Raw genomic sequence first — 19,780 nt, forward strand, 5'->3', positions numbered from 1 at the left:
ACAAATTCCACTCTGTTAATACATTTATTTATGGGAGATGGGCATAAAGGGGTTAACATCTTTTTTAAATATTTCCCTTTTGACAATTATCAGGCTAATAAGCATTCTTAGGAAAAAGACCTAAAATGGTCTTTAGAAAAAATCACTCTTAACCCCTTAGGGACAGAGCCCATTATGACCCTGAGGACGGGAGCATTTTTTGCAAATCTGGCCTGTGTCACTTTATGCATTATTAACTCTGGGATGCTTTTACTTATAAATTTGATTCCGAGACTGTTTTTTCATGACATTCTACTTTATGGTAATGGTAAATTTTTGTCGATACTTGCATCATTTATTTGTAAAAAATTTCATGAAAATTTAAAAAATTTAGCATTTTTCTAACTTTGAAACTCTCTGCTTGTAAGGAAAATGGTCATGCCAAATAAATTATATATTAATTCACACATACAATATGTCTACTTTATGTTGGCATCATAAAGTTGACATGCTTTTACTTTTTGAAGACTTCAGAAGGCTTCAAAGTTTAGCAGCATTTTTTAATTTTTTCAGGAAATCTGAATTTTTCAGGGATCAGTTCAGTTTTGAAGTGAATTTGAGGGTCTTTATTTTAGAAATACCCCCTTAGAAAAACCCCTAAAAATACTTAAAATGAAACTCAGAAAGTTTGTTAACCCTTTAGGTGTTTCACAGGAATATGAATTAAAAAGTGGATGGGGAGCTGCACACTATAAATGTATAGTTTAACTGGGCTGAGGTGCTGAGATACACTTTACCCGTAATGCCAAAAGAAACTAGTAATAAAATTGAGAAATTCAGACCTCTAGGCAGTGTTGGTATTTTGTGCTAGTGTGTGTGTGTGTGTGTGTGTGTGTGTGTGTGTGTGAAAAAATGAGATGGGAGATGTGGCTGGTATCTAAATATAGTTGGTAATAAAATCCAGTCTCTGAACAGGGCCCTTGCTACGGAGATAATTATATACATATATATATATATATATATATATATATATATATATATATATATATATAGGTTAAAAGCAGTATAGAATATTGCAACATAAAAAAATGGCTTTAAAATGATGGTACCAGTCTTTGACAAGGAAAAAGTTAGAATCACTTGTAAAATGATGTCTAATAAAAATTGAGTAAAAAAATTGAGTAAAAAATAGTAGCAGTCTAATGTGTAAGGAATGAATACAATGAAATATAGCGTTGTGCAGATTGGCACGGGTGCTGGTGCTCTCAGCGCACCCGGCCTGGTAGAAATACCTGCAGTCTTCTTAGGTGTTTGTTCCGTCTTTGTTGTGGGTATCCTGGCATGTAGGTCTGTGGTGGCAGGTGGCTCGGACCTGCGTCCGGCCCTGGATGGATGAGTTGACAGCAGCGGGGATGTGGGATCATGGGAGCGGGGATATGCAGATCACTCACTGCGGCCACTTCCTCGTGCTGTGGCAGTTACTCAATGGATAGTGGTCCGCTGAGCAGGGGACTCCAGCGCTTGAGAATGGAGAATCAATCCTTGTCAAGAGTTAGAAGTGGATTGCTGTGTGATAGCTAATAGCCAGATACATTTCAGGGAGAACACCCTTTTTCAATGGCAAAAGTGGGAATGAAAATATATCCTGGGAATCTGATCTTATATAAGGTGCCATTCTGATGACATGTGGGAATTATGTAACAAAAAATATGGATCCTGGATTCCTCCATGGAATTAGGAGTGCTGAAGGGGTCTACACACCTGTGTGGACTGTGGATTTAATACAGTTTAAACCAATATAAAAGGATATAGACCATTTGTACAAGTATTTGCACAATAAGATTACCAGCTAAATGCTCTCAGTTTTATAATAAACTAGCTTAGTACCTGGGGTTGCCCAGTTATTCCTTCCTAATCCTTATTGGGGAGGAAAATCAACAAAAGAGGAAGCTTTTGAATTCATATCCCATCCTCATATGTTGTTGTCATATCCCATCCTCATATCTCGACCTCATATCCTGACCTCCTATCCCATCCTCATATCCTGACCTCCTATCTTGACCTCATATTCTATCCTCATATCTCAACCTCATATCCTGACCTCCTACCCCATCCTCCTATCTCGACCTCATATCCCATCCTCATATTCTGACCTCCTCTCTCGACCTCATATTCCGTCCTCATATCCCGGCCTCATATGCCGACCTCATATCCCGACCACATAGCCTGTCCCCATATTCCGACTCCATATCCCGTCCCATCTTTGTGAGATGGGGTGTGGCTTGCAAGCCAGACTGACAGAATTCATTCTCATCACTCATGTAGATACTCTTCTTACCATTAAAATATATTTCACTTCCAACGTATAGTTTTTTTAGCACATATTTTTTCTAATTTTCTGACCACACAATCTACGCCAGATATACACCTGACATCACACTTTCATATTTTCAATCTGTTCTGTATATCAGATCGCTCAACACAATTTGACCCTGTTCCCCCGCATATAGCTCCTATTTTTTTTTTTTAATGGATGAAACAATAAATAATTTATTATAAAACTGAGAGCTTTTGGCTGGTAATCTTACTGTGTTAATACTTGTACAAATGGTCTATATTCTTTTATTCTGGTTTAAACTGTATTTAATACACAGTCCACACAGCACTCCTAATTCCATGGAGGAATCCAGGATCCCTATTTTTTGTTACATTATGCCCACATGTCAATCAAAATGTCACCTTATATAAGATCAGATTCCCAGGATATATTTTCATTCCCACTTTTGCCATTGAAAAAGGGGGTTCTCCCCGAAATGCATCTGGCTATTAGCTATCACACAGCAATCCACTTTGTCATTTCTAACTCTTGACAAGGATTGATTCTCCATTCTCAAGCACTGGAGTCCTCTGCGCAGTGGACCACTATCCAGTGAGTAACTGCCACAGCACGAGGAAGCGGCCGCAGCGAGTGATCTGCATATCCCCGCTCCCGCGATCCCACATCCCCGCTCCTGTCAACTCATCCATCCAGGGCCAGACGCAGCTCCGAGCCACATAGACCTATGTGCCAGGATATCCACAACAAAGATGGAACTGTGGAAGCCCTTGGGGGGTGTATGGTAGTTGGGGAGTTGTTTCGGTAGATGAGGGGTTAATGTTAACCCTATAGTTCGTGACGTCAGGCTGAGGGCTAGTATGATGAGGTAATTCTCCGGCCTATCGCCGCCCTTCCCAGTAACGATAGGTGCATATATAAAAATGACTGAAGGTCCACAAGGTGCTTGAACTTGAACAAACTTTACTGAAAGGCTTGCGGTACATCCAATGCACAATAACAGTCTCAGGAAGACAGTCTCTATATAGTGCAATGACTGACAGTTGTTGCGGACCTTGACTTTTAGATACAGTCTCTGAATTTAGGGTAATATTTGCAGATCCGTCCGGATTTAGGGGATAGATAAGGTCCGGTGATCAGCCGTTGCCGCAAGGCTCGGGCCCAACTCTCTGTGGGAGATAGCTGTATAGATCCTTCCTCGTCAGGAGCGCAGGAGCAAAGAGGAAGAGCAATGGCCGCCGCTCCCTTATATGGGCAGGGCCGTTTTGGATTGGTCCCAGTAACTGTCACTCACCGTTTCAAGGAGTGATGGGTAGCATACGTCACAGGGACCTCCAAAGGTCCTAAAGCGGAAACCATAGAGTTTTCCTGATCACGTGACCCGCAGGTCCTGCTACACTGTATACAGGTAATTAACTATTTATAGACACTTATACAATCATATTTACATGCATCCTAAATAAACCATTAGCTCAATAACTATCTAGATGAGAGGTGACCAGGGGTGAACTAGACAATGGGGACCCCGATGTCCTAGGAACTCTGGCTAAGGGAACCCACACGCAGGTACCGGATAGGATATGGTACCGGGACACCACAGAACAAACACCTAAGAAGACTGCAGGTATTTCTACCAGGCCGTGGGCGCTGTGAGCACCAGCACCCGTGCCAATCTGCACGCTATATTTCATCGTATTCATTCCTTCCACATTAGACTGCTACAAACCACAATTGTATTTACAGTGCTGCTACTATTTTTACTCTTTTACTATTTTTATTTAACATTATTTTACAAGTGATTCTAACTTTTTCCTTGTCAAAGACTGTTACCATCATTTTAAATCCATTTTTTATGTTGCAATATTCTATACTGCTTTTAACCTATATATATATATAATTATCTCGGTAGCAAGGGCCCTGCTCAGAGACTGGATTTTATTTCCAACTATATTGGCAATATATTTGAATAAAACACATTATATTTAGATACCAGCCACATCTCCCATCTCATTTTTTCCCACACACACTATCGCAAAATACTAACTGTGCCTAGAGGTCTTAATTTCTCAGTTTCACAAGAATAGCAGCAAAGTGGAGGAGAAAATTCAAAATCTCCAAAGTTTGTAAACCAATTCCTCTTGAGTAAGGAAATACCTCATATGTGGATGTAAAGTGCTCTGTGAGTGCACTAGAGGGCTCAGAAGGGAAGGAGGGGGAAAAAACAAGGGTGATCTCTCACTCCTGAGCCCTGTTGCGTGCCCCCAGAGCACTTTACGTCCACATATGGGGTATTTCCATACTCAGCAGAAATTGTGTTACAAATTTTGTGGGTCTTTTTCTCCTTTTACCTCTTGTGAGAATAAAAAATAATTTTTTTACCCTAACATGCTGGTGTAGACCCCAACTTTTTCTTTTCATGAGGGGTAAAAGGAGAAAATCCCCCCAAAATTTGTAACATAATTTCTCCCGAGTACGGAAATACCCCATTTGTGGCCCTAAACTGATACAACAGGGCTCCGGAGTGTGGGAGCTCATTGCGCATTTGATGCCTAAATTAGGGATTTGCATAGGGGGGGACCGGGATGCAAGTGTTACACTTGCCTATGCCAACCAAAACAGTTGGCAGAGGCAAGTGCAGTGTTTCCCAAACGGGGTGCCTCCAGCTGTTGCAAAACTCCCAGCATGCCTGGACAGTCAATGGCTGTCTGGCAATACTGGGAGTTGTAGTTTTGCAACAGCTGGAGGCTCCATTTTGAAAACAGTGCTGTAGTATGTGATGTTTTAAATCTTTATGAGGTGGAGGGGAGGGGGTAACTGTGTAGGGGTGTGTATTTTTGTGCTAGCGTAGTGTAGGGTTTTTAGGGTACATTCACACAAACAGGGTTTTACAGGGTTTTGTGCAAACCTCTAGCTGTTGCAAAACTACAACTCCCAGCATTCACTGACCATGCATGCTTGAAACAGCTGAAGGCACACTGGTGGGGAAACACTGAGTTAGGTAACAGACCATGGCTCAAAGTTTTCCCACTAGTGTGCCTCCATCTGTTGCAAAACTACAACTCCCAGCATGCACTGACAGCCGAAGGACATGCTAGGAGTTACATAGTTACATAGTTAGTACGGTCGAAAAAAGACATATGTCCATCAAGTTCAACCAGGGAATTAAGGGGTAGGGGTGTGGCGCGATATTGGGGAAGGGATGGGATTTTATATTTCTTCATAAGCATTAATGTTATTTTGTTCCAGGAATGTATGTAATCCTGTTTTAAAGCTGTTAATTGTTCCCGCTGTGACCAGTTCCTGAGGTAGACCGTTCCATAAATTCACAGTCCTCACGGTAAAGAAGGCGTGTCGCCCCTTGAGACTAAACTTTTTTTTCTCCAGACGGAGGGAGTGCCCCCTCGTCCTTTGGGGGGGTTTAACCTGGAACAGTTTTTCTCCATATTTTTTGTATGGGCCATTAATATACTTATAAACGTTTATCATATCCCCCCTTAACCTCTTAAGGACGCAGGGCGTATGGATACGCCCTGCATCCCGAGTCCTTAAGGACGCAGGGCGTATCCATACGCCCGTGGGAATTCCGGCCCCCACCGCTAGCCGGTTGGGGACCGGAGCCGGATGCCTGCTGAAATCGTTCAGCAGGCATCCCGGCATATCGCCCAGGGGGGTCATTATGCCCCCCCATGTCGGCGATCGCCGCAGATCGCTGGACAATTCAGTCCAGCGATCTGCGGCGATTCCGGGTCAATCGGGTCTCCAGTGACCCGGTGACCCGGAATTACTGGCTGTTCGGGGCCGTCTCTGACGGCCCCGAACAGCCAGAGCCTGCAGGGGTGAGGTGGCACTGGTGCCACCTCACGATCGCCCTGATTCGTCGGCCGGATTACCGGCCGACCAATCAGGGCGCCTGCTGCGGGCGTCACTCCCGCACCCGCTCCGCCCCTCTTCCGGAGGGCGTGAGCGGGTGCGGGAAGACGACCCCTGGTGCTGGGGACCCTGATCCCCGGCGTCCATGTTGGGATCGGGGCCCCAGGAGCGATGGCGGCGGCGAGGGACAGCCTGCGATGAAGCAACAGCAGGAGGTGAGTTACAGCCTCCTGCTGTTGCTTAGCAACAGCTCCCAGCATGCAAAAAGGGCATGCTGGGAGCTGTAGTTATGCAACAGCAGGAGGCAGACCACCACAACTCCCAGCATTCCCTTATGGGCATGCTGGGACTTATGGTTTTGCAACAGCTGGAGGCACATTATTTCTATGGAAAAGTGTACCTTCAGCTGTTGTATAACTACAACTCCCAGCTTGCACAAACAGCTAAAGTGCATGCTGGGAGTTGTAGTGGTGCATCTGCTGGTTGCATAACTACAACTCCCAGCATGCCCGTTGGCTGTCGGTGACTGCTGAGAGTTGTAATTTTGCAACAGCTGAAGGCACACTGGTTGTGAAACTTAGAGGTTTTTTTTTTTACCTAACTCAGTGTTTCACGACCGGTGTGCCTCCAGCTGTTGCAAACTACAACTCCCAGCAGTCACCTTACACCATGCACCGTACATGCTGGGAGTTGTAGTTTTGCAACAGCTGGAGGCACACTGGTTTTGAAACACTGAGTAAGGTCACAAACTCCGTGATACATAACCAGTGTGCCTACAGCTGTTGCAAAACTAAAACTCTCAGCATGTACAGTCTGTCAGCGCATGCTGGGAGTTTAGTTATGCAACAGCTGGATGTCCCCCCCAATGTGAATGTACAGGGTACACTCACATGGGCGGAGGCTTACAGTAGGTATCGGGCTGCAAGTTTGAGCTGCAGCTAATTTTCTGCAACAGCTCAAACTGCCAGCGAGAAACTACTGTGAACCCCCCGCCCGTGTGACTGTACCCTAAAAACACTACACTACACTACCACAAAAAATAAAATAAAAAGTAAAAAACACTACATATACACATACCCCTACACAGCCCCCCTCCCCTCCCCAATAAAAATGAAAAACATCTGGTACGCCATGGTTTCCAAAACGGAGTCTCCAGCTGTTGCAAAACAACAACTCCCAGTATTGTCGGACAGCCGTTGACTGTCCAGGCATGCTGGGAGTTTTGCAACAGCTGGAGGCACCCTGTTTGGGAATCACTGGCGTAGAATACCCCTATGTCCACCCCTATGCAATCCCTAATTTAGGCCTCAAATGCGCATGGCGCTCTCACTTTGGAGCCCTGTCGTATTTCAAGGCAACAGTTAAGGATCACATATGGGGTATCGCCGTACTCGGGAGAAATTGGGCTTCAAATTTTGGGGGGTATTTTCTGCTTTTACCCTTTTTAAAAATGTAAAGTTTTTGGGAAAAGAAGCATTTTAGGTAAAAACATTTAAATTTTTTTTTACATATGCAATAGTCGTGAAACGCCTGTGGGGTATTAAGGTTCACTTAACACCTTGTTACATTCCCCGAGGGCTCTAGTTTCCAAAATGGTATGCCATGTGGGTATTTTTTGCGGTCCTGGCACCATAGGGGCATCCTAAATGCGGCATGCCCCCAGAGCAAAATTTGCTTTCAAAAAGCCAAATGTGACTCCTTCTCTTCTGAGACCTGTAGTGCGCCAACAGAGCACTTTTCACCCCCATATGGGGTGTTTTCTGAATCGGGAGAAATTGGGCTTCAAATTTTGGGGGGTATTTTCTGCTTTAACCCTTTGTATAAATGTAAATTTTTTGGGAAACCAAGCATTTTAGGTAAATTTTTTTATTTTTTTTTTACATATGCAAAAGTCGTGAAACACCTGTAGCGTATTAAGGTTCACTTTACCCCTTGCTCCGTTCCCCGAGGGGTCTAGTTTCCAAAATGGTATGCCATGTGTTTTTTTTTTGCTGTCCTGGCACCATAGGGGCTTCCTAAATGCGGCATGCCCCCAGAGCAAAATTTCCTTCAAAAAAGCCAAATGTGACTCCTTCTCTTCTGAGACCTGTAGTGCGCCAGCAGAGCACTTTTCACCCCCATATGGGGTGTTTTCTGAATCGGGAGAAATTGGGCTTCAAATTTTGGGGTGTATTTTCTGCTATTACCCTTTTTAAAAATGTAAAACTTTAGGGAAACCAAGCATTTTAGGTATAAATTTTTTTTTTTTTTTTACATATGCAAAAGTCGTGAATCACCTGTGGGGTATTAAGGTTCACATTACCCCTTGTTACGTTCCCCGAGGGGTCTAGTTTCCAAAATGGTATGCCATGTGGTTTTTTTTGCAGTTCTGGCACCATAGGGGCTTCCTAAAGGTGACATGCCCCCCAAAAACCATTTGACGCTCCTTCCCTTCTGAGCCCTCTACTGCGCCCACTGAACAATTAACATGGACATATGAGGTATGTCCTTACTCGAGAGAAATTGGGTTTCAAATACAAGTAAAAATTTTCTCCTTTTTACCCCTTGCAAAAATTCAAAAATTGGGTCTACAAGAACAAGCGAGTGTAAAAAATGAAGATTGTGTATTTTCTCCTTCACTTTGCTGCTATTCCTGTGAAACCCGTAAAGGGTTAAAACGCTTACTGAATGTAATTTTGAATACTTTCGGGGGTGCAGTTTTTATAATGGGGTCATTTATGGGGTATTTCTAATATGAAGACCCTTCAAATCCACTTCAAACCTGAACTGGTCCCTGAAAAAAGCGAGTTTCAAAATTTTGTGAAAAATTGGAAAATTGCTGCGGAACTTTGAAGCCCTCTGGTGTCTTCCAAAAGTAAAAACTCATCAATTTAATGATGCAAATATAAAGAAGACATTGTATATGTGAATAAAAAAAAAATTATTTTGAATATCCATTTTCCTTACAAGCAGAGAGCTTCAAAGTTAGAAAAATGCTAAATTTTCAAATTTTTCATCAAATTTTGGGATTTTTCACCAAGAAAGGATGCAAGTTACCAAAAAATTTTACCACTCCGTTAAAGTAGAATATGTCACGAAAAAAAAATCTCGGAATCAGAATGATAACTAAAAGCATCCCAGAGTTATTAATGTTTAAAGTGACAGTGGTCAGATTTGCAAAAAATGGCCGAGTCCTTAAGGTGAAAAAGGGCTCAGTCCTTAAGGGGTTAAACGTCTCTTCTCAAGACTAAACAATCGTAACTCCTTTAATCGCTCCTCATAGCTAAGATGATCCATGCCTCATATTAGTTTAGTCGCGCGTCTCTGCACCCTTTCCAACTCCGCAGTGTCCCTTTTATGGACAGGTGCCCAAAACTGAACAGCATATTCCAGGTGAGGCCGTACCAATGCTTTATAAAGGGGGAGTATTATGTCCCTGTCCCTTGAGTCCATGCCTCTTTTGATACATGACAATATCCTGCTGGCTTTGGAAGCAGCAGCCTGACATTGCATGCTATTCTGTAGTCTGTGATCTACAAGTACACCCGGATCCTTCTCTACCAGTGACTCTGCCAGTTTAATCCCCCCTAAGACATACGATGCATGCAGGTTATTAGTACCCAGATGCATAACTTTACATTTATCCACATTGAACCTCATTTGCCAAGTGGATGCCCAGACACTTAGTCTATCCAAGTCATCTTGTGACTTATGCACATCCTCTATAGACTGTACCATGCTACAAAGCTTGGTGTCATCTGCAAAGATAGAAACAGAGCTGTTAATACCATCCTCTATATCATTGATAAATAAATTAAACAGCAGCGGGCCCAGTACTGAACCTTGGGGTACACCACTAATAACCGGGGACCAATCAGAGTACGAATCATTGACCACCACTCTCTGGGTACGATCCATGAGCCAGTGTTCAATCCAGTTACAAACTAAAGTTTCCAAGCCCAAGGACCTTAACTTACCTGTCAGACGTCTATGAGGGACAGTATCAAACGCTTTAGCAAAATCCAGAAACACTATATCCACAGCCATTCCTCTGTCAAGGCTTCTACTCACCTCTTCATAAAAGCAAATTAGATTGGTTTGACAACTTCTATCCTTAGTAAACCCATGCTGGCTATCACTTATAATACAATTATCCCCTATGTATTCCTGTATGTAATCCCTTATAAGTCCTTCAAACAATTTACCCACAATGCACGTTAAACTTACCGGTCTATAGTTTCCTGGGGAAGACCTAGAGCCCTTTTTGAAGATTGGCACCACATTCGCCTTGCGCCAGTCCCTTGGCACAATACCAGACACCAGAGAATCTCTAAATATCATGAACAGGGGTACAGATATTACTGAACTTACCTCTCTAAGAACTCTTGGGTGCAATCCATCTGGCCCTGGAGATTTGCTTACATTTATATCACTTAACTTACCTTGTACCATCTCTACATTAAGCCAGTTCAGTACATTATATGATGTGTTACCAGCACTGACCTGGCCAATGTCAGCTCCTTTTTCCATAGTGTATACAGAACTGTCACGACTCGGCTGGCTGGAGGTGGATCCTCTGTGCCAGAGAGGGATTGGCGTGGACCGTGCTGGTGGACCGGTTCTAAGTTGCTACTGGTATTCACCAGAGCCCGCCGCAAAGCGGGATGGTCTTGCAGCGGCGGTAGCAACCAGGTCGTATCCACCAGCAACGGCTCAACCTCTCTGACTGCTGAAGATAGGCGCGGTACAAGGGAGAAGACAAGAGCAAGGTCGGACGTAGCAGAAGGTCAGGGCAGGCAGCAAGGATCGTAGTCAGGGGCAACGGCAGGAGGTCTGGAACACAGGCTAGGAACACACAAGGGAACGCTTTCACTGGCACAATGGCAACAAGATCCGGCGAGGGAGTGCAGGGGAAGTGAGGTATAAGTAGGGAGTGCACAGGTGAGAATACTGATTAGGCCTGCTGCGCCAATCAGTGGCGCAGCGGCCCTTTAAATGGCAGAGACCCGGCGCGCGCGCGCCCTAAGGAGCGGGGCCGCGTGCGCCGGGACAACACAGACGGGGAACGGGTCAGGTACGGGAGCCGAGATGCGCATCCCGGCTGGGAGTAATATCGCAGCGCACCCGGTCAGCAGGTCTGATCGGGGCGCTGCGAATGAGAGAACGCTGCGAGCGCTCCGGGGAGGAGCGGGGACCCAGAGCGTTCGGCGTAACAGTACCCCCCCCCCCTTGGGTCTCCCCCTCTTTTTGGAGCCTGAGAACCTGAGGATAAGACTTTTGTCCAGGATGTTGTCCTCAGGTTCCCAGGATCTCTCCTCAGGGCCGCAATTCTCCCAGTCGACTAAGAAGAATTTTTTACCTCTGACCGTTTTGGATGCTAGAATCTCCTTCACAGAAAAGACGTCAGAAGATCCGGAAACTGGAGTGGGAGAAACAACTTTGGGAGAGAAGCGGTTAAGGATGAGTGGTTTAAGGAGAGAGACATGGAAGGCATTGGGAATACGGAGAGAAGGAGGAAGAAGGAGTTTGTAAGAGACAGGGTTTATCTGGCACTTGATTTTGAAAGGACCAAGATAGCGTGGTCCCAGTTTGTAACTGGGGACACGAAAGCGGACATATTTAGCGGAGAGCCATACCTTGTCTCCGGGAGCAAAAATGGGGGGAGTTCTTCTTTTTTTATCAGCAAATCTTTTCATCCGAGATGAAGCCTGTAAAAGAGAATTTTGGGTCTCTTTCCATATGGTGGAAAGATCACGAGTCACTTCATCCACAGCGGGCAAACCAGAGGGCAAGGGAGTAGGGAGGGGGGGAAGAGGGTGACGGCCTTACACCATGAAAAATGGGGACTTGGCAGAAGATTCGGAGACTCTGAAGTTGTATGAGAATTCGGCCCATGGTAGAAGATCTGCCCAGTCATCCTGGCGGGAGGAAACAAAATGCCGTAAATAGTCACCCAGGACCTGATTAACTCTTTCTACTTGCCCATTGGATTGGGGATGATAAGAAGAAGAGAAGTTTAGTTTAATCTTGAGCTGTTTACAGAGGGCCCTCCAGAATTTAGACACGAATTGGACGCCTCTATCTGAGACGATATGCGTGGGCAAACCGTGAAGGCGAAAAATGTGTACAAAAAATTGCTTTGCCAACTGAGGCGCTGAAGGAAGACCAGGAAGAGGAATAAAATGTGCCATCTTGGAAAATCGATCAACGACCACCCAAACAACTGTGTTGCCACGGGATGAGGGCAAGTCCGTAATAAAGTCCATACCAATCTGTGACCAAGGCTGTTCAGGAACAGGCAGAGGATGAAGGAGACCAGCAGGCTTCTGGCGAGGAGTCTTATCCCGGGCACAGACAGTACAGGCCCGCACGAAATCAATAACATCAGTCTCCAGAGTCGGCCACCAATAAAATCGAGAGATGAGTTGCAAGGATTTTTTGATGCCCACATGGCCTGCGAGGTGGGAGGAGTGTCCCCATTTGAGAATCCCGAGACGCTGGCGTGGAGAAACGAAGGTCTTCCCTGGAGGAGTTTGCCTGATGGAAGCTGGAGAAGTGGAGATCAGACAGTCCGGAGGAATGATGTGTTGCGGAGAGACCTCTACTTCAGAGGCATCAGAAGAACGAGAGAGGGCATCGGCCCTAATGTTCTTGTCAGCAGGGCGAAAATGGATTTCAAAGTTAAAACGGACAAAGAACAACGACCACCTAGCCTGGCGAGGGTTCAGTCATTGGGCAGACTGGAGGTAGGAGAGATTCTTGTGATCAGTGTATATGATAACTGGAAATTTTGATCCCTCCAGCAGGTGCCTCCATTCCTCAAGCGCCAATTTAATGGCCAGTAGTTCTCGATCCCCGATGGAATAGTTTCTCTCCACCGGGGAGAAGGTCCTAGAAAAAAAACCACAAGTCACAGCATGCCCGGAAGAATTTTTTTGTAGAAGGACAGCTCCAGCTCCCACTGAGGAGGCATCTATCTCCAATAGGAAGGGTTTAGATGGGTCAAGTCTGGAGAGCACGGGAGCAGAAGAAAAGGCAGACTTGAGATGTTTAAATGCGTCTTCCGCTTGGGGGGACCAGGACTTGGGATTGGCATTTTTCTTGGTTAAAGCCACGATAGGAGCCACAATAGTGGAAAAGTGTGGAATAAACTGTCTGTAATAATTGGCGAACCCCAAAAAACGTTGAATAGCACGGAGTCCGGAGGGGCGTGGCCAATCTAAGACGGCAGAGAGTTTATCTGGGTCCATTTGTAGTCCCTGGCCAGAGACCAAGTATCCTAGGAAAGGAAGAGATTGACATTCAAAGAGACATTTCTCCATTTTGGCATAAAGTTGATTGTCACGAAGTCTCTGAAGAACCATGCGGACATGCTGGCGGTGTTCTTCTAAGTTGGCAGAAAAAATCAGAATATCGTCCAGATAAACCACAACACAGGAATATAGGAGATCACGAAAAATTTCATTAACAAAGTCTTGGAAGACGGCAGGGGCGTTGCATAGGCCAAAGGGCATGACCAGATACTCAAAGTGTCCATCTCTAGTGTTAAATGCGGTCTTCCATTCGTCCCCCTCCCTGATGCGGATGAGATTATAAGCACCTCTTAAGTCCAGTTTGGTAAAGATGTGGGCACCTTGTAAGCGATCAAAGAGTTCCGAGATAAGAGGTAAGGGGTAGCGGTTTTTTACCGTGATTTTATTAAATCCGCGGTAATCAATGCAAGGACGTAGGGAGCCATCTTTTTTGGATACAAAAAAAAATCCAGCTCCGGCAGGAGAGGAGGACTTGCTGATAAACCCCTTTTTTAAATTCTCCTGGATGTACTCCGACATGGCAAGAGTCTCTGGAGCAGACAGAGGATAGATTCTGCCCCGGGGTGGGGTAGTACCCGGGAGGAGGTCAATAGGACAGTCATAAGGCCTGTGAGGAGGCAAAGTCTCAGCTTGCTTTTTGCTAAAAACGTCAGAATAGTCCATATAAGCCTTAGGAAGGCTGGTTACAGGGGGAACCACAGGGTCACGGCAAGGAGTACTGGGCACCGATTTAAGACAGTCCTTGTGACAAGAAGTACCCCAGTTCTTGATTTCTCCTGTGGACCAATTAAGGATTGGGGAATGGCGTTGAAGCCACGGTAATCCAAGAAGAATTTCAGAAGTGCAGTTGGAGAGGACCAAAAATTAAATTTTTTCGTGATGAGGTCCGATGCACATTAGGATAGGTTCCGTGCGGTAACGCACGGTACAGTCCAATCTTTCATTGTTAACAGAATTGATGTAGAGGGGTCTGGCGAGACTGGTCACCGGGATGTTGAACTTGTTGATGAGAGAGGCCAAAATAAAATTTCCTGCAGACCCGGAATCCAAGAAGGCCGTAGCAGAAAAGGAGAAGGTAGAGGAAGATATCCGCACAGGCACAGTAAGGCGTGGAGAAGCAGAGTAGACATCAAGAACTGTCTCATCTTTGTGCGGAGTCAGCAAACGTCTTTCCAGGCGGGGAGGACGGATAGGACAATCTTTCAAGAAGTGTTCGGTACCGGCACAGTACAGGCATAGGTTCTCCATGCGGCGTTGTGTCCTCTCTTGAGGTGTCAAGCGAGACCGGTCAACTTGCATAGCCTCCACGGCGGGAGGCACAGGAACGGATTGCAGAGGACCAGAGGAGAGAGGAGCCGGGGAGAGAAACCGCCTCGTGCGAACAAAGTCCATATCCTGGCGGAGCTCCTGACGCCTTTCGGAAAAACGCATGTCAATGCGGGTGGCAAGATGAATAAGTTCATGCAGGTTAGCAGGAATTTCTCGTGCGGCCAGCACATCTTTAATGTTGCTGGATAGGCCTTTTTTAAAGGTCGCGCAGAGGGCCTCATTATTCCAGGATAATTCGGAGGCAAGAGTACGGAATTGGATGGCGTACTTGCCAACAGAAGAATTACCCTGGACCAGGTTCAGCAGGGCAGTCTCAGAAAAGGCTCGGGCAGGTTCCTCAAAGACACTTCGGATCTCCGTGAAGAAGGAGTGTACAGAGGCAGTGACGGGAAGCGGTGTGGCCCATGACAGAGCTTTCCCAGACAGAAGGCTGACTACGAAAGCCACCTTAGACCTTTCAGTTGGAAACTGGTCCGACATCATCTCCAAGTGCAGGGAACATTGCGAAAGAAAGCCACGGCAAAACTTAGAGTCCCCATCAAATTTATCCGGCAAGGATAATAAGCCGGAAGCGGCCACTCGCTGCGGAGGAGGTGCAGGAGCTGGCGGAGGAGATTGTTGCTGGAGCTGTGGTAATAGCTGCTGTAGCATCACGGTCAGTTGAGACAGCTGGTGACCTTGTTGCGCTATCTGTTGCGACTGCTGGGCGACCACCGTGGTGAGGTCGGCGACAACTGGCAGTGGGACTTCAGCGGGATCCATGGCCGGATCTACTGTCACGACTCGGCTGGCTGGAGGTGGATCCTCTGTGCCAGAGAGGGATTGGCGTGGACCGTGCTGGTGGACCGGTTCTAAGTTGCTACTGGTATTCACCAGAGCCCGCCGCAAAGCGGGATGGTCTTGCAGCGGCGGTAGCAACCAGGTCGTATCCACCAGCAACGGCTCAACCTCTCTGACTGCTGAAGATAGGCGCGGTACAAGGGAGAAGACAAGAGCAAGGTCGGACGTAGCAGAAGGTCAGGGCAGGCAGCAAGGATCGTAGTCAGGGGCAACGGCAGGAGGTCTGGAACACAGGCTAGGAACACACAAGGGAACGCTTTTACTGGCACAATGGCAACAAGATCCGGCGAGGGAGTGCAGGGGAAGTGAGGTATAAGTAGGGAGTGAACAGGTGAGAATACTGATTAGGCCTGCTGCGCCAATCAGTGGCGCAGCGGCCCTTTAAATGGCAGAGACCCGGCACGCGCGCGCCCTAAGGAGCGGGGCCGCGCGCGCCGGGACAACACAGACGGGGAACGGGTCAGGTACGGGAGCCGAGATGCGCATCGCGAGCGGGCGCGTCCCGCATCGCGAATCGCATCCCGGCTGGGAGTAATATCGCAGCGCACCCGGTCAGCAGGTCTGACCGGGGCGCTGTGAATGAGAGAACGCTGCGAGCGCTCCGGGGAGGAGCGGGGACCCAGAGCGCTCGGCGTAACAAGAACTAAAGAACCCATTCAGTAGCTCCGCTTTCTCTTGATCGCCTGTGACAACCTCCCCATTATCATTATTAAGGGGTCCTACATGTTCTGTCCTTGTTTTTTTTGCATTTATATATCTAAAAAAATATTTAGGATTAGTTTTGCTTTCTTTGGCCACCTGTCTCTCGTTTAGAATTTTTGCTGTTTTTATTACATTTTTACAGATTTTATTAAGCTCTTTGTACTGTTTAAATGTTATCGCTGACCCATCAGATTTTTATTTTTTGAAGGCTATTTTTTTGTTGTTTATTGCTCTTTTAACCTCATTTGTCAGCCATGTAGGATTTAGTTTTAATCGTTTATATTTGTTCCCCTTTGGTATATATTTAGATGTATAGTTATTTAGAGTTGATTTAAAGATTTCCCATTTACCTTCTGTATCAGTATTTGACAACACCTCCCCCCAGTCTATGTCCTGTAGTGCAGCCCTCAGCCCAGGGAAGTTTTATGTTTTTGCCTTCCCCGCCTGTCTTTGTTTTCTACATTTTAAGTCAAAAGTAACTATATTGTGGTCGCTATTACCAAGGTTTTCCCGCACAGTTACATTCCCAACCAGCTCTGCGTTGTTGGAAATGATCAGATCCAACAAGGCATCACTTCTTGTTGGGTCCTCCACAAACTGGCCCATAAAATTATCCTGCAATAAATTTAGGAACTGTCGCCCCTTTGTAGTTTTAGCCAACCCCGGACCCCAATCTATATCTGGATAGTTAAAATCTCCCATTATTACCACTGTACCTGCCCGGGCGGCCCTCTCTATTTGTTTATGAAGCCGAACTTCTATCTCTTCAGTGATATTAGGGGGTCTGTAGATTACCCCAAATATTATTTTTTCAGTATTTCCCTCCTTTTGTAATTCTACCCACAGTGACTCCACCTCCTCAAAAACATCACACACTATGGCATCGTTCACACTGACTTTCATACCACTTCTGACATACAGACAGACTCCACCACCTTTTCTGTTCATTCTATCCTTGCGAAACAATGTAAACCCCTGCAGATTGACAGCCCAGTCATGCGAGGAGTCCAGCCATGTCTCAGTGACCCCAACTATATCAATATGTTCCTCCAGTATCAAGGCCTCAAGCTCCCCCATTTTATTTGCTAGGCTTCTGGCATTTGTGAACATACACTTTACATTTCCATCCTTTATGTAATTGGGGTTAATGGGATTCAAGGGTGTAAGTTTTATTTTCCTATGAACCCTATTCCTATTAACTATTCTAACCCCTCCCTCCGCTCCACCCCCAGGTACATTTATAATTCCCACCTCTCTATCTACACTATCTTCCCCCTCTTTGCTGTAGGTTCCCTCCCCCCAAGTCCCTAGTTTAAACACTCCTCCACCCTTCTAGCCATCTTCTCCCCAAGCAAAGCTGCACCCTCCCCATTGAGGTGCAGCCCGTCCCTACGGTAGATCTGGTAACTGACAGCGAAGTCAGCCCAGTTCTCCATGAACCCAAACCCTTCCTTCCTACACCAGCTTCTGAGCCACTTGTTTACCTCCCTGATCTCCCGCTGCCTCTCTGGTGTGGCTCGTGGTACTGGTAGTATTTCAGAAAATACTACCTTGGAGGTCCTTGCCTTAAGCTTGCGGCCTAAGTCCCTGAAATCATTTTTAAGGACACTCCACCTACCTCTTACTTTGTCATTGGTGCCAATATGTACCATGACTGCTGGGTCCTCTCCAGCCCCGCCCAGCAACCTGTCAACCCGATCCGCAATATGCCGAACTCGTGCGCCAGGCAGACAACACACTGTTCGGCGATCCCGGTCTTTGTGACAGATTGCCCTGTCTGTCCCCCTAATTGTACTTTTGCAACATTTGGAAGGCCACAGTTTGGAGGCAACTATACAGTGATCTCCAAACTGTGGCCCTACAACTCCCAGCATGCCCAGACTGTCCAGACTGCATAGTGGTCTCCAAACAGTGGCCCTTCAGATGTTGCAAATCTACAACTCTCAGCATGCCCAGACTGTCCAGGCATGCTGGGAGTTGTAGTTCTGCAACATCTGGAGGGCACAGGTTGCAAAACTACAACTCCCAGCATGCCTGGACTATCTGGGCACACTGAGAGTTGTAGTTTTGCAACATCTGGGGGCCACAGTGTCAAGACCACTATACAGTGGTCTCTAAACTGTGGACCTCCAGATGTTGAAAAACTACAATGCCCAGAACCAACAGCTGCCTGGGCATGCTGGAAGTTGTACATTTGAAACATCTGGAAGGCCACAGTTTGCTCCAATCGCTGCATGCTACCTGACCTGATTGCTGCCCGCCGCTTATCCCCACCGCTGATCCCCGTCTCCTATAATAAAATAAATATACTTAAAGGGGTACTCCTCCCCTATCCCCTAGACATATTATCCCCTATCCAAAGAATAGGGGATAAGATGTCAGATCGCCGCGGTCCCGCTGGGGTGCCCTGGGATCCCCGCTGTGGCACCCCGCTCTCATTACAGCACAGAGCGAGTTCGCTCTGTGCGTAATGACTGACGATACGGGGGACGGAGCAGCGTGACATCATGGCTCCGCCCCTCATGACCACGGCCCGTCGCCTTAATGCAAGTCTATGGGAGGGGGCTTGACGACCGCCACGCCCCCTCCCATAGACTTGTATTGAAAGGGGCGGGCCGTGACATCACGAGGGGCGGAGCCGTCACGTAACGATGCTCCGGCCCCTGTACTGCGAACTTGCTCTGCACAGTAATGATAGCGGGGTGCTGCAGCAGCGATCCCCGGGGTCCCCAGCAGCGGAGTACCCCTTTAAATAAAGATAAATGAAACTCTTTTTTTTTTTATCTGCCATGCTGACAACGGTATTGGTGTCAATACTGGACATTTGTACCTGTAGTTATGCAAATTACCCTGATACCTAAGCCAATACCTGCTCCTCCCCTTTTCATTAACTAGCCAATCCCTGTCCCCCCACAGCAATCCCCATAGCAGTCATCTCCGCCGTCAGCACATGTAGCGGGACGCCATGTCACACATTTTATCAGCAGAATGCACGCTCTGTGTGTTCACCCTGCTGATAAAATGTGTGATGGGGCATTATCCTACATGTACTGATGGTAGAGATGACTCCACCTCCGCTTAAAAAATCAGAGTAGAACTAACAGCTGCTGGAGAAGCAATATGGGTGGGCACAAAGAGGCAGAGGTTACTATGACGGGACCAAGCTGCTGATGGTCCAAACATAGAGAGGTCATTATGTGTGGGCAGAATGGGAGACAAGGTTCATGGCTTATCTGTAAAATGTACTGGGAACATGTAAGGACAGCAGTGAGAATGAGGTAGTTTATAGCATTGGTTTTTAACCTGTTATTTCGAGCTGTTGTAATACTACAACTACCAGCATGCCAGCACAGCCATTGGCTGTCCAGAAATGCTGGGAATTGTAGTTTTGCAACAGCTGAAGTACCATAGGATGAAGATCACTGGTTTATAG

The sequence above is a fragment of the Hyla sarda genome, chromosome 1 (assembly GCF_029499605.1).
Source record: "Hyla sarda isolate aHylSar1 chromosome 1, aHylSar1.hap1, whole genome shotgun sequence".
In the NCBI taxonomy this organism is placed as follows: domain Eukaryota; kingdom Metazoa; phylum Chordata; class Amphibia; order Anura; family Hylidae; genus Hyla; species Hyla sarda.